This window comes from Varroa destructor, unplaced genomic scaffold (genome assembly GCF_002443255.2).
Source record: "Varroa destructor unplaced genomic scaffold, Vdes_3.0 BEIS01000003.1, whole genome shotgun sequence".
NCBI classification, from domain to species: Eukaryota; Metazoa; Arthropoda; class Arachnida; order Mesostigmata; family Varroidae; genus Varroa; species Varroa destructor.
The window spans coordinates 8,079,606-8,094,827 of record NW_019211456.1 but is presented as its reverse complement, the minus strand read 5'-3'; the positions used below and the strand labels follow the sequence as shown (position 1 = coordinate 8,094,827).

The window sequence follows — 15,222 nt, the reverse complement described above, 5'->3', positions numbered from 1 at the left end:
TATACGAATAATAACTATAATAATGTTAAGTGCAAATATATGGCGTCCTTTCCCCTCCCAGGTTTACTACACTGTGTTACCGCTAGGGGATTGATATTGATCGTCGTCCGGAGACGCAGGAATGCATTGAACTTATAAGCTTTCTTGCGTGCAATGTATAGATTGTTTTTGCTACGTCTTCAACCTGTCGGATGCAGAGGGTTCTGGATCTTTTCCTTCGAAAGATGAACACTAGTGATAGTAACAATAGTATGAATATGCACGATAGAAATTATCCTGCGCGACGATAAGCAGCAAGCTGAATTGCCAACACCTTAACAGTATAAATGTACCAAATAATGATCACATATTTGAGCAGCATTTCTCATTTAGCGGTAATAAATTATCAACTAATTAGTAACAGGAATTGTGATCCTGATGATTGTAACCATGCGTAAAGGAGACACAAGCATTAGAAGAGCCCCGACGAAAATATACCTAGAGACTCTCAATGCGCACCCACTCATTTCGCTCGTTTAGAATAATTCTACTGATGCTGAAATCGAACGGTGACCATTGAAACAAAAAGGCTGGTAATAGTTATAGCTGGAACGATGAAATCACCATCCGTTAACACTAGTTACTTCGACGAACGATTGTCCATTTATATATAACCTACACGCATTCATATACACACATCTAAGAGGTAAATCTATATGCGAAGAGAGAAAAGCGGACCTCGGAAGTTGACAAGAAAGACAGCTAATATTATATGCAATAATATGATGTTATGTCTGAATCTAATGTCATCTAGGGTGATAAAAATAACTGACCAAAAAAAGACGTGTTTTTCAGAAGTCGTTTGTTTCTATAACCAGCTCAAGATGAAAAGTGTATGATTTGGTCAGGGGAACGAAAGGAGGCCGAAGGCATCATATATCATTATATCGATAGGACACGCAGAAGTGATAACTGACAGGACAAGAATGAAATAGCCGAACGTACGAAATGCTAACCTTTATCAATTAATATAAACCCAAAAATTAACCTTTACGTTACAGACGGCAGCTAAAGTCAAGGTTGGGTAAGAGTCACAACGGACCGTTGGCGTTACCTTCCGGTATCAGAACGATCAACGATCGATGATAATAAAGAAAGCCAAAAATGTAACGTATACAGACAGCTCTGTTTTAATGAGATTGCCAAATTTTCCGTCGGTCATGAATGTGTGTGAGAAAGAATTTATTCTGCGTTTCACTAAATCACACATTAGAAATATTATAATATCTAATGATAATGTTACTTCATACCACTTGTCAATGTAGAACATTTGATGCGTTTGTTTCTATTGCAATGAAGGCTAAATGTGTGACACACGGTAGACAACCCCGGGCGGGGAAGGGGAGATCGAGGGGGAATGACTGATGGAAGCATTCATTATAGCCAGGATTGAAAAAACACTACAAAAAAAAAAAAACACAAGTAAGCTATTTATTGATGCTCAATAAAGAACGGGTAAAAGTCGTTTTTGACTGACGATCGATCAGACGCTTAATTGGACAATAGACAAAGGGGAGAGTTGGAACGGTGGTAACTGCGCGAATTCTAGCTAAAAAGAAATACTTACCAATAATGGCCAATACACAAAAATTCACGTTGAGTAAGTGAACGTGATGAAAAGTAATAGTAATGACAAGAGTATGACTCATACTGATAACACTGAAAGCAAAGGATGAAACGGATAATGAAAAATAAATTGATTTCAAATGTTGTAGAGCACCGATGTTCTTAATTGGAATCATTGATTGAATAAGAAAATTAATTAACTGACAAAACCATGTGTTTTCTAATAGAAAGAGATAATCCAAATTTTTATCGTCGTAATTTAGACTCACATATTCATTTGTACCTATAACCGTTAGAACGTGAACTTTAAACCTAGTCAGCTTTTCTTTTTTAAATTAGCCATTGGTTCTTAAAATACGGCTGGATTGTTCATTTGTTGCACCCATGGACCCCGTTGTTGCCACTTCCGTATATGCAACGCAATAATAGAAAGTACTTCAATTATACCTGTTAAGTTGTAATAAAGTGATTAGGTCTGTTTGATAGGCTTCTAGCTCGATAACGAACGCTAGCTTTGTTCCCTCAATAACAGCACACGTCACAGCGGCTCCAACTCGTTCTATCCAATGACAAAACCTCTAAACCAAGGGAGATTTGCGACAATAGAGTGTAAGCGATGAAAAAATTTCAAAATGATTATAGTCCAAATAAATACCTAGAAAATGAATGGAACTATTCTGTTTTAAAGAGAGGAACTGGCCCAGAACCGTCAAAGCAATGCTGCTTAACTTAACAGGCTTCGTGCGAGAAGTCGTTACGAGGTTTGCTGATAATAATTGGGTTATAGTTGTAATAGTAACTTCTGCTGCTGCTGTTGCTGCTACTACAGAAACAACGCAATCATCGTTATTTCCCGTTTTATATCGGACCGTCAGCAATCAGTCTAGTAGTAAGTTATAACCTATTGATAAGCGTACTTGTTATATGATAACTGCCGGCCTTAATCAGTGTCTATTTTATTAGGATCGACTTATTTCGAAAAGAAAAAAAAAACAAACGTCTTGGTGTATCATCACCCATTAGAATGTAAAGGTTTTTATCTATGGAAAGACGAAAGACTAACGGACGTTTGTCCTACTGATAGAAAATCTATGTTCAGCTATATGTGTAACATATATATATATTCTGCTTTGCCTTATATCTAACTCAAGTTCAGAACACTTAAAGAAGAAAGTTTCTTCCTCATCGTATGCTAAGTTCGGTCGCATTTCATCCAATGCATGTCGCTAAAATTGTTTAATTCTTTAGTGCATATTGTCGATAAGCTGTAAGCTACATGTTCATCTGGTCTGAAATAACAGTGGGCAACTATTAAAGTGTATATTAATTAATTAAAGTATTTAACGCAATTCTAATCATTTCATCTCTAATGTATATGGTACCGAATTGAAACTCAGCTAGACTTGGTCCTGTTTGTAAACTCGGCCAAGGAATATACACACAGTATAAAGAAGAAACTGGGACGCCTTGATTTTCAAAGTGTCTACATCGGCAGAATGAGTGGAAAAAGCCATAGCGAACAAAACAATTAAACCGAATGAACACTTCGGCAATGGCAGACTCACAAAAGGTAAATTGTTTGCACATTCGAAACATCTATAAACGTAAAAAATTAGTAGAAGTTACGCTAAGGAGCGTGTACACAACGAATCACGATACTATTGAACACCATCAGATACATCAGCGTTAATGTCGAGACATTTGGTCGGTGTTTTTGGCGCTTCGCTTAAAGGAACTTGCCCGACCTTGCTCAATCATCCGCTACGATCGCGTTCGGTCGTCAGGAGACGAAGGCGGTGGCGCTCCGGTCACCGCTCTCACTGTGGTGCTTCATCTATCGAATCATCATGATCACGGCTCCGTTGAGCATGCTTATCGTTTTGCGTCTACCTAACTCCTCCATTGAACAGCGGGAGCTTGCTTGTGACGGCCAGTTTCTAATCGTAAGCGTGTGTATATGCGTCTCAGTTTGCCCATGTATCTGGATATAACGCATAGCTTCGTGTTCATTCGGTTCTGCGGCTCGGTGGCCGACAGACCAGCCGCCGACAAGGTAACGAATAGCAGCAGCAGGAGTACAGAACTGAGGGTTGAGCATACCCCTGACGACGCCAAACGATCTCACCTCATGCTGAGGCGCATTTGCCCACTCTGCGATGCAACAACAGCACTAAACGCACCAAGTCTCCTCTTCTTGGCAGTTAATTGATCGCTCGCACATTTCGAACTTCTGACAGTCAACGTTATGGCGTCGGGGACACGAGAGATGCCGTCGATATAGAAACAGAGATGGAGAAGAGGAAGAACTGAAGTTCCAATTTGAAAATACGTCTATGACGTGTCTCTTCAAAATACAACAGCGAAGCGGTCGAAAATACAGGCGGCGAGCAAAAAACAGAGTGAAATGCAATCCGTACATGACAACGTACGCGCATGCACTACGTGTGCTTACACAGAATCAGAACTACGCGAAACACTTATTAGAATCGGCATTTAATAGGGCGCTGATGTCCATGCCCTTTGAGCCCTGTGATAATTTTTTACTGACTGCATCAAACCGCTATTTTTAAGTGACTTCATTTTAGTCATAATTGCTTGACCACTTAGTGTCACAGCATTTCCTCGAGGCTTGTCTAAGGCGAAACATGTGGAATTGTGCCGCACATGTATTGTATACGCAGATGGGCAACAAATCAAGCAATAGGCTAAACGCAATTTACAACAAATCTACATGTAAAGCACGATTCCTGTACTGAGTAAATAGGCGGTCTAAATGGCGCGATATGCGCAAGCATTCGTCAAAGCTTCCAAATGCATTCAACATACTCAACTGTTAAAAAAGCTTCTAGAGAATTTTACAAACCCAAGAATCACTTTGGTCATCCGTAATCCATATTCAGGCCACGGGACAACAAGTCTGCGTAATAAAAGAATTTCCTTCAGTAGCCCATAATTTGAACTTATCGGCCATTTTGGATAGGGTTTCCTTTAGCACTGATGTGGAGCCTTTCAAATCAACTGGTCCAGTTACGGACGTAGCCGACAACAGGACTTTGCTGAGCTTTCAACATCATACCTTTTTAAATGTATATCCATTGTAATGACACGAGGCTATTCCATTAGACCAGGATTGCAGAACGCCCGAACATTTGTAGAGTTAAAATTAAATGTAAATTTTCAAATGAAAAACGCAGAAATACGACAATTGGTAGGAAAATGCAATTTCTAAAGGTGTTTGAATTAGTCTAGTAGTAATACTTTAGTTATGCACTGCACACATTGATTGAAGTGTATAATTGAAGTTGTTCCCTGTATACTTCGTGCCTAAAATCTATCTTACTGTGGAAATAAATCCACATAAGGCTATGGGGGTCCCCTCATTAGTGTCGAGTGTATTATCCTAACGGCATGTCTCTAGTGCTCTGCGCCATATACCTATCAGGACCTGTTCGTCATAAAACTGTTGTTTCTACCGGGTCACCGATTCCACTTGCACTCCAGCGATAGGAAAGCGACGCGACTGCGTCTTCTAAAAGGCCAGGTTGTCCGAATGCGTTATTTGGGCTACCCTTGAATTTTTGCTTCCCTCGCACACCTTCTCTGTGTTTAGTCTTTAGTGTGATGGCCTTCCTTTCTCTGTTAAAGCTCTTTTGACTCTTTTTTTACATGGCCGCCATCATTTTAGATTGTTTTGGCAGTGTTGCTCATTTATGCGGTATCGTTACCTAATGTATCGTTTTATCTGTCGGCTCACGTGCCTCGAATCCTGTAAACATCTATACGTATATATAAAACCTGTAAACGTCTATAAAACAATTAAGTGTTGCCGCAAAAAAGGTATACTTTTATTTTTAAGAACATATCGAATTCTTCACAGTTAGTCCTACTTCACAACTAAGGATTAAACCGTATAATATTAAAAGAAAACGGGCTCAAATGCTGGTATGCACAAATACTCAGTTCCGGATTGAGCTCCTATGAAGGTTTAAGCTTACATGAACATATCTTCGGGTATTTCTTCCAAGAGGCTTCCAGACCATATCGCATGTTCCAAGACTTTTAAGACTGCTTGGTTATGACTCAAAAACAGGTCCCAGATGTTCCGGGCAAGCAATAATAATTTTCGGTCCAATGTTGTCATTATACATAGAAATACTTCATTCAAATAGCATACACAAGCTATGGTCACTAAAATGTTACCTTTAAACTATTTGTTAATAGATCTTAATGTATTTGATCGCCATTTATCCTAATTACATCGTACAACCGTTAAATGATTCACGAGTGATTATCATCTCGCCAAATTTTTTTACGAAGTTTTCTAGTCGAGGTTACGATCCTCCATCTGTTTAACTATGAATAACTTCAAAAACAATGATCCGAACAAAAGTGTGATGAAGTCTACAGATTTCCACAATAGCCTTTTAGAAATTACGTCGTCGTTAATAAAGTGACAAACTCTGCTTTGTCTATTGCTTCAGAAATCGTTGCGCTTTACGAGCGTTAATAAACATACTTCGTGATGACAGACGCACAAGCGGCCAAATGCATTTTCATACGTTCAGGTATCTAAAATTTTACTGTGCCTCTACGTCGCATGTTTCGCACAAGCCTATCAGTCGCAACTTAGTGTGTATTCACATGAAACCCCGACAGCCCGCTACATCAGTTCTATTGCGCTGTCTTCTTGCCCTCGAGATAACCCACACAGACAATGTTTGCCGCCTTTTGTAACGCGCTGTGTGCAAAAGGTGGGTCGTCCAAAACCGTCATTTCGAACACATATGCTACGAGGACTCAACTGTACAATACGATTGTATAAGGTTGAGGGGATTAAACTGATCAATGCAACTTTGGGGGTTCCTTAGACGGCGTCCTTCGCAAATTTGTGCTGGCTATTGCCTTTAAATATTGACGAAACCCTTGGCGAGGCCGTGATAACACGCACATTGTTGTTGAAAAGTTGAATCAGCTTCTATGCGGTGATGGTGGTGCCGCTGATGAAAGCATTCTTTTTCTGCCCCGACGGATATGGACAGGGCAAGTCCTCGCTTCTTGCTGGCGTCGGAAATAGTCCGACCGTGGGACCGGATAGTAGAGCAGGACAAGCGCTAATGCTAAACCCAAAATCAGTGACATTCTTCGCACTTCAGACAACATCGTGGACATCGAAGTTGCTGCTATTAGATCCTAACACCATCAAAGAGTAAAGTGCACCCCGAAAGCCGGAACAAGTGCGCGAACCCTCGTTACTTATCTTTTGTATCAAATATAAGCGTCGAACGGCCCTGTATCTCAGTTACACTAGCGTTGAGTAACAAAGCTGTGTATTTTGTGCATGAACCTTGAGGTATATTGTTGAATACATTGTCGTGGAAGAGGCGTATAGCTATATTTCTGCCAGTTTTTATAAATACGTTGAAATAGAGTCGTGCTCAAGATGCAACGGGGTGCGATACCATTCATCGTTCAAGGAAAAAGTAGGTCATTGTTAAAAACGGTTTGAAAATGGAATGGTTTTAAAGGGCAAATCGAACATTTTTACGCGTCAATATCTTGAACAATGCCCAGTGCGAGTTGTACGTAAAAAACTATTCTTCACGGTACTATACGTACGAACATACCATAAATAGTCTGACCTAACCCAGAGAACCTGTTGCTAGATCGTTTCGCTTCAGGAATGCGAATTGAACCCCTCGTACTTTGAGCAGGTCAATGGGTAGATGTTCCCATCGTGCCAGAGGGAGAAGCGGGCTGGGCTTGATGGTTGCCTTAGCTTACTCTGTAAGGCTTCTTTTTTCTCGACCAGACACTATACGATACGCTTCATAGGGTCACAGCCATTCGGTTCTTGATTAAGTTCTAGACTTAAGCTTAGACTCTAAAAGTGAGCAAAACAAAAATGTCTGTTTCGTCTCCGACTATTGTGACCAGCGCAACATAGCAGTCTGCTAGAAACACCTGATTTCCTAAGGAAAAGGAGCACGAATTCAAGCGAACCAGGTAGCGAGACACTGAGTGCTTGCCTTGCAGGAGATCACCAATTCATACGTACGAGAATAGAATGGCTTTACTCCTGGATGCATAGCAGAGATTTCTGAATGTTGGGCTTTTCTAAAAGGACGTAGATTATAGCGAACTGAAAAATATTACTTTTTCCGTTAAATGGCTGCTCTGATCTCTTAGCTGCTCTGAATCTTAGGAGTTATCGCCAAGGGACGTTCGTAGTGTACCTGTCGCATGTACCACTTCTGGTTGCAACGCTCTGCCATTCACTCATTCATTCATCCCAGTGAGGTGTGTTCGACAGGGCGAATGTAAGATAAAACGTAGGTGGGCTCACGCTACTCGGGATAGCGATACGCAGGAATATGACACAAACCGATATTTCATCAAGAGGCGACTTCCTTAAATCTTTCGTCGGAGAAGCGTATATAGCATTTTCTATTTATATGATGTATATATCGGTCACATTGGTTGCATTTTAGTTTTACCGAATAAAATCCGAATCTTTATTACTTCGGAGAAAAGACCTCTCTGGAGAAACCATTTATCAGTTTTACAAAAAAAAAAAAAAGAAAATAATAATACCAAGCAAACTTTTCCTCAGCGGAAAACACTGACAGAAATTACTATAGTTTAGTCTCGGGGAACATAAAAACATCGTTTCCTGAAAGGCCACAGCCGGGCGTATACCCTAGGTAAAAAGCATAAGTTAGGTCATTTTAAAGCATTATCTATTTTCTAGACATGAGACTCGAGACCGACGCTGATCACATGGCAGCCATCTTTCAAACCAGACTATTGTTAGGTGTTACACGTCGTGTGGACATATGATTCCCATCGATGGAAAGCTACTGCTTTGAATGTGGGTGTAGCGAAGATGGACGTGTGATATAGGTACCATGTGCGCTCAGCAGGGAGCGACTTTAGTAGCGCCTCTAAATATAAAGCATGAGTAGAGCCCGGTGGGGTGTTGGGAAGAGGTCGAGCTCAAAAACGTAACTTTAAATGGATGTTTAACATCTGCTATAGAAATCTCTGAAACAATTTTTATTTTCATTCTAGGCTACAGTATTCAGGTAATGAACATCACTTTACGAAAGCTAGGTAAGGAACGCCCAGGCTTTGTTGTTGGCTTTTAATGTTCTGACACAAGATTATAGGATTCCATCAAAAAATAAACAATAAAATTTCAACCATCGTTGAGGGACAACAGTACTTGAAGCGTGACTAAAATTCCGAACGTTGTAGTAATCGGCACTGTTGTTAAAACTTCTAGAATCGATCTCGTCAGAATCAGGAAGAAAAGAAGACAGCTTCAATCGCAGCTGCTGTCTCTAATCAGTTTCTTTTAGCGAATGATCAGTAGAGTTAATTTTCGTTGACCAGATCTAAATGCAGTTCGGGATAACAGTTACCTATAACTGATTTGCTACAATCTGGTTTTTTAATTGTGCTGTAGAAGGACCCGTTGATTGTATTCAGCTTATCGCTTCTTCAAAGGCTGCGTTTGAAATAGAGCCCTTTGAAAAAGGTCAGTTCCCGCCCTACAAAAGTAACATATTTTGCAAATGAACCAGTAATTCCTTCTGCTAATCATAGCATTAGGAACCAGGTGATTTATTTTACATTTGTGTCACCGAAAATATAATAGATAAGTTAGAATTATTTCCTTTTTTCCCTTACATTTGGTTTCAGCGACACATGGGCCTGTTACTAGTCTAGCTTGAAGCTTCTAGAAGTACGTTGAACGCGAGGCAGACGAAGCACAGCTAGCTTTTGGTCCTTTTCGATCTGTTATGCACTATTTTATAACAATCTAAGCACGGAAGTACAGCCTATATGAGCTAATAATAAATGACATTAATATCTATTTTCTATTTACAAACGCAGCGTTTTTTTCTTAGGCGGCACTGTTCACTCGAGGATGCTACCATTGTGTACATCAAACATGACAGTAATGAATTTAAGTGGTCGGTTGCCTGGAAAATCAGCGCTATCGATGTCGGCATCTGGTTGCAACAATTACAATCGAGGGGGCACGAAAAATGCACCCTTTGGGCACCGCTGGGATAGCGTACGCTTAATAACGCGAAAGAAGCTATATTACTATGGCTACAGAAGGTGCTCTAAATAGGGCCTCTGTTACGTCGAACTAACTCTTCGACAACCTGTTATGTCATGCTGGAACATTTTCACCAGCAAGCGCTTCCTACAACAAAGTGACTCACGAAGACCGTCTTTGCCCCAGCTGGCCAATAACTGACCGGCAGACTTCATATGACTGCTGATGTGTAGTCTCCTGCTCTTGCCTCATCTTGTTTTTAAGCCAGGTAGGCAGAAACGGTTCCCACTCCCAGATCCGTGTAAGTTCCGTGTAGATACTGTTGCTGTTGTATCTTTATGCATTATTGCTTCGCCCAACCGTTCATATCCAATCTGGCAAATCTGACGTTAAGCGGCGTAACTTTGCCGGCCAGCGCCACACCCTCACTTGTTTCATTGTCGCTATTGCTGCTGTTGTCGTTCTTCGTCATCATAAGCCGGCGCGTAATTGGCTTCGTCTTGTCGACTTAAGCCGATGCATTATCATGTTCCTCCTTTTTCTGCTGGCCGGATATTTCGTCTTTCGCTCATCCGTCTATATAGACATACATGTGTCTACGTGATGCATGTACTCTACCTGTACATAGACCATCCATGACATTGCCCGCGCGCCTCCGAACAACTCCACTTTTTCTCGTAACTCTTCAACAGCATTCACCGGTTAGCTGAGCTACGCAGAGTTGAAATGGGTCGAGTTGAACAGCAACGTCCCGCCTTCTGCTTTTGCTGCCCGTCCGGAATTGGCTGCACTTCATGGATGCTGTTTTCGGCAGTAGCCTTCGTCGTAGTCGCATTAATGGCAGCACTTGTAATAACTGTAGTAGCGCCTGACCATTTTCGGCAACCAACGATTTCATCAAGTCGAGTGCTGGGCAGATTCTTCTCATTTCGCCCAACGATACCACCCACAAGGACGAAACAGGAAGCACAAGGTAGGAACGATAAGGACAGTGAAGAAAAAGAAACGTCCCTAGGACAAAATGTACCGTGTATGCTTATTGGGGCACTTCTCACTCACTCATTCAAAGGCCTACAGAAGCTGGACCTTCCGATCTGACCGGTCAGAACAGGTACCTCCGGTGCCAGACACCCGAGCTGCCTGTGCCCTATTCACTGTTGTTCACGTTCTTTACATAATTTCCTATCGTAGTGTTCTCATAGAAGACCGTTCTGCCACGGCGTTTTTGTTAAGACAAAAAGAGCCTACTGACCTGAAAGTCCTGTCAGGACGTAGCAGCTGAACCAATGAGTGCGTCACGCAGACGGCAGCAGGTCACAGTACACCGCAATCCGAAGAACACGAATAATGAGATCGTCAAGACTGGAGCAGCAAAGACAGATACAGCTGAATACCAACATGACTTCGGTAGAAACGGGTAGATTTTGGTCAAAAATTTCGGATATAATTTTCTTGAGTCTTGTTTCTGCTCTGGTTCAGGGCTGATCTCGTGCAAAAGTTATTACCAGTTGTATGCAATTGATGTGGTTCCAAATAATAAATATCGAGACATCTGTGCAATACCGTGCTTAATAGTATACTTATAATGCATCCGATGACTGAAATACACAATATATTGGAGGTCATTGAGAAATATTTCAAAGGGTGATTGAATCCACCCAAATAACATTTTTTGTGCATTAAAGCCGCGAGTTTATCTTCACTATCACTTACTAAGTTTCGATCATTTAAATGCCCTTAGACCAGATAGCATGTTGATACCTTAGTGGGTAATGTTAGGGTTACGTTGATTCGAACTCGAGCATCGATAGGCCTTGTTCGATGCTGAAAAATAGCCGTCTGGTGCCTAACGGTGAAGGCGCATGTATAATTTAATCGTGAAATACAATAATTCTCGTTGTTCTGAATACGTGCTTGTAGACAAATATCACCGGATTGAACTTACGGCCCTTTATGTGGTTCCTATTTATGCTACCTAATCATTAATACAGAACAGTTTGGTTGTGGTTAATGTTTCAGCGTCCGCACCACAGTTTGTTGCCGAAAGAATTTGTCTCTCAGTTAGTCTCTACATATAATTTTGTTGTTACTGAAGTTCTGTATGAGAGCATTTGCTGTTTTGGAGTAGAGCTACTCGACCGGAGTGCCTACTCTAAGCCGAAAATAGATTGACGATCATCTTGTAAATAGATTGCCATCTGTACCGTATACACGTAGAGGATCAAGATGATTCTTGATGATACGCTTGACGTTTTTCTCATGTTCTTCATCGGTTCCTAGAATCATCTATGTAATCCGATTTCGTGTTTTTTCTTCTATCGTTTTACTTTCAGCCATATATGTACATAGAAACACATAGTAACTATAAAACCAAATTGCGCAGTCAACTCCTACTCAACCGGTCATGCCTTGTCCGGCGTAGACCTATGTTACTCGGCTCACTTTCCTTTTGCTTCATAAAAATGGGACGTTAACAAGGGTCCATTTCATACGTATCTTTAGGTGGTCTTACCATAGAATGTCCTCCAATAAGCCCCGCACAAAATTTGACGTTTCGACACATATGGGGCTCATATGTTAAGCGCTATAGCAGATGATCATCGAAGTCTTTCTAGCCGGCCCAAATCAAAATTTCTACCTGTTGACTATTCGATCGCTTATGTCGAACCGGTTGCGGGGGCAAATTAAAAGACATACACTGTGGTGCAAACAACGAAGATTTAGCTATACGCCATTAAATAACTTACGTATGCTGTATGTTATTGCTCTGTTATAGGAGATTCAAGTGAATAAAATCAAATGCTAAAAAATATCAAATAAACTGTATGAGGTTGTTATGAGGTCTTGTAGTTATACTATACTGAGCGAACGGTGAATGATCATAGTGCACAATGTGTTAGCATGTTTCAATATTTCAGCCTGTTTTAAATTGCTGACCAGTTCGCTAAAAGCTTAGCCTATTTGTCGAATTATGCCATTATGCATAGAATCATACAGTTATTTCTGTAAATGCTCCTTTTACGTGGATATATGTCAGATACCTACACGGGTAGGTATCTATGCAAGGTTGGCAACGACCTGAGGATACGATTAGGCCAAATGCACACTTCAAACAACGTTTAAACAATTATATCAAGGGCTATCGGCGCCAGACCACCCGTGATCACGTCTGTCATGGCTGCAACTGACTCAACTCATATCTAGATACGTACGGTGTTTCTTACGCTGATGCCCTTGACGGTCCTGTGAAGTCGAACGTCGTCCTACGCGAGCGAGAACTGTAGCCATTGACCATCAGTTCGTCTGCTTGTACTTGTGTCCCTCCTTATTAGACCTCTGTCGACGTTTACGGCCAGCCACGGGATGGACAGCCAACGAGTCGAAATTAGATACGCAATCCCTTCATATGGGCCAAACCTATTGTTGCCACCATGCATGAAGAGGGCGCCAAGCGCCGAGTACCACAGCGCATCATCGATGCATCGACGACGTTCTCCCTCCCCCAGTCTTCACTCACAGGTTTTCATAATCTGCTGTCTAATGAGCATCATCGGAAAAGCAACTGGGTGAGCCTGTGCGGTGAATCGGGAATGAAACCAATTCGAAGCTATTTTCGTTATTGGCGACCCTGTCTTGCTCATCGGTCGTCTTCGCGTAAATCTTCCCTTCCTATGTGTATTTCTGTTGCTGCTGCTAATAGTAATTTGTCAGGTCACCCCCGTACGCGTATTTTCCGTATCCTGCCTGTCTTTCGGCAGAGTGCCGGATCTCTGATCTAAACCGTCTTAGATCTCTCTGTTTTAGATTGTTGGCCAATTCACTAAACTTAGTCTATTTGTCGCTGTTTCTGAAAAAACGAACGCCTATAATAGTTCTTTTTCTGAAAATGGCGCTGTTCAAGAGAAAATCATTTGATTTTACAGGATGGACGAGTAATACTGACTGAGTCTATCCGCCTACCATATATAGCGCCATTCCTGTGAAATACTTTTTTAAAGCTGTTATTCTAATTCATGCTTAAAAATTACACGAGAATATGTAAATTAAACACACGACAAATATAAAAGAAGATTTAATTTGGCCTGGCGATATAATATCTGTAGTTAAGTAAAACCCTGCGCAAGAGTATGATGTGATAAATTCGAGGGATACAAAACTGGGCGAAAAAAAAGTAGAACTTACCCACGAGCTTTGATTCTCCGTAACAGGTTAACTTATCGGCTGTCTATAAATTTCCTTCTAACGCCATGGACACGTTGTCCATACCTTTTGCTTTCCATTTTGTGACGAGAATCGTGCTCAGTTCTATATATTCTATTCTAACTGAATATAATGTAACGCACGTATGGGTCAGTATGTGGCAAAGCAAAGTATAATTGACATATCTATTTAGAAAGCTATGCAGGAAATAAAATATATGTAACAATTTTACTGTCAATCACAAGACGATTCAAGAACATACCACACTTTTTGTTTGTGTCTAAAATAACGAACAAAATACTTGAACCCAACCAAACTTCTCTGTATTGAACAATTAGAGCATAGTTAGAACCACTTGACGTGGTGGTACGTTCAATTTCTGCATCCATTGTCTCAAAAGTTATCTAGATATAGCACGTCACTTTCATCAGGATTCACACTTCGTGATTTGTTCATCCATCGTAATGAACGGTATTATAACACATAAAAAAAAAAAGTCTCAGAACGTTAACTACTTGTTTTAGCCGAGCTATTCGTGAGTTGTTTCGGGTTTTCGAGTAATCTCCTTCGCTTCATCATTCGTACCTAAGCGATTCCACCTAGAGTCGCTAGCGCAGCGTACGCTTGTGCACACGCTGATTCGAGTTTTTCGTTCCTAATCGCCCACGACTTAAAGCTGTGCGTTTTTTCTATCAAAAAGGGCTTTACTGTGAACGATTCATTACCTGCCTCCGTTACAGCTATGGCGCCCGTTATGGCATGACTCCCTTTCTTACTTTCGACGTAAAGACTTCCCGTCGACGATTACCTATTGTACGTTGACTCGGTCCTGGCATGGCATTGATTGTTTTCAGGCCCACAGGGGCCGCCAAGTTACAATGGTTGTACCTTTCATTGGACCTACAAAGGAGGCCCAGGTCAACAGTGTAAGGTCTAATAATTGATGGCCATTATCGGCCACCTTCTGTAACTTACGGAACGTTTCTGCACCTAATAAGTCAGCACTACGAATCAATATTACTATTTGTGTGCATATACCGTTGATAGTCACCCATTTGCCTGAGTGCAAATCCCAAAATATACGAAGCCTCCTTTGCGTTGACGACATGCGATGACGGTGTACAGGGGGGCAATCATTTATGTTTATATTCTTTGTTAACACAAAGTGTCTACATAAGATAGGGATTATCGTGGAACAATTTTTTTACAATTACTCATTTATTAATTCGATTGAATTTGTACTCGATTCAAATGTTCAACCCAAAGCTAAACCCGATGCAAATGTCAGGTCGTTGGACATAGACTGTTCTGGGTGCAGCATCATTTTAGCAATAATGTTATGTATATAT

General features: G+C 41.0%; 1 long non-coding RNA gene across 1 annotated transcript; it reads right to left on the bottom strand.

Annotated features, from left to right (window-relative positions):
• Positions 1-5,437: 5,437 nt before the first annotated feature.
• LOC147756471 (uncharacterized) lies at positions 5,438-14,115 on the bottom strand. Its single transcript, XR_015324471.1, has 3 exons — positions 12,886-14,115; positions 10,926-11,035; positions 5,438-10,593 (listed from the first exon to the last, which is right to left on the bottom strand). It is a non-coding gene; the product is annotated as an uncharacterized LOC147756471 (long non-coding RNA).
• Positions 14,116-15,222: the final 1,107 nt, after the last annotated feature.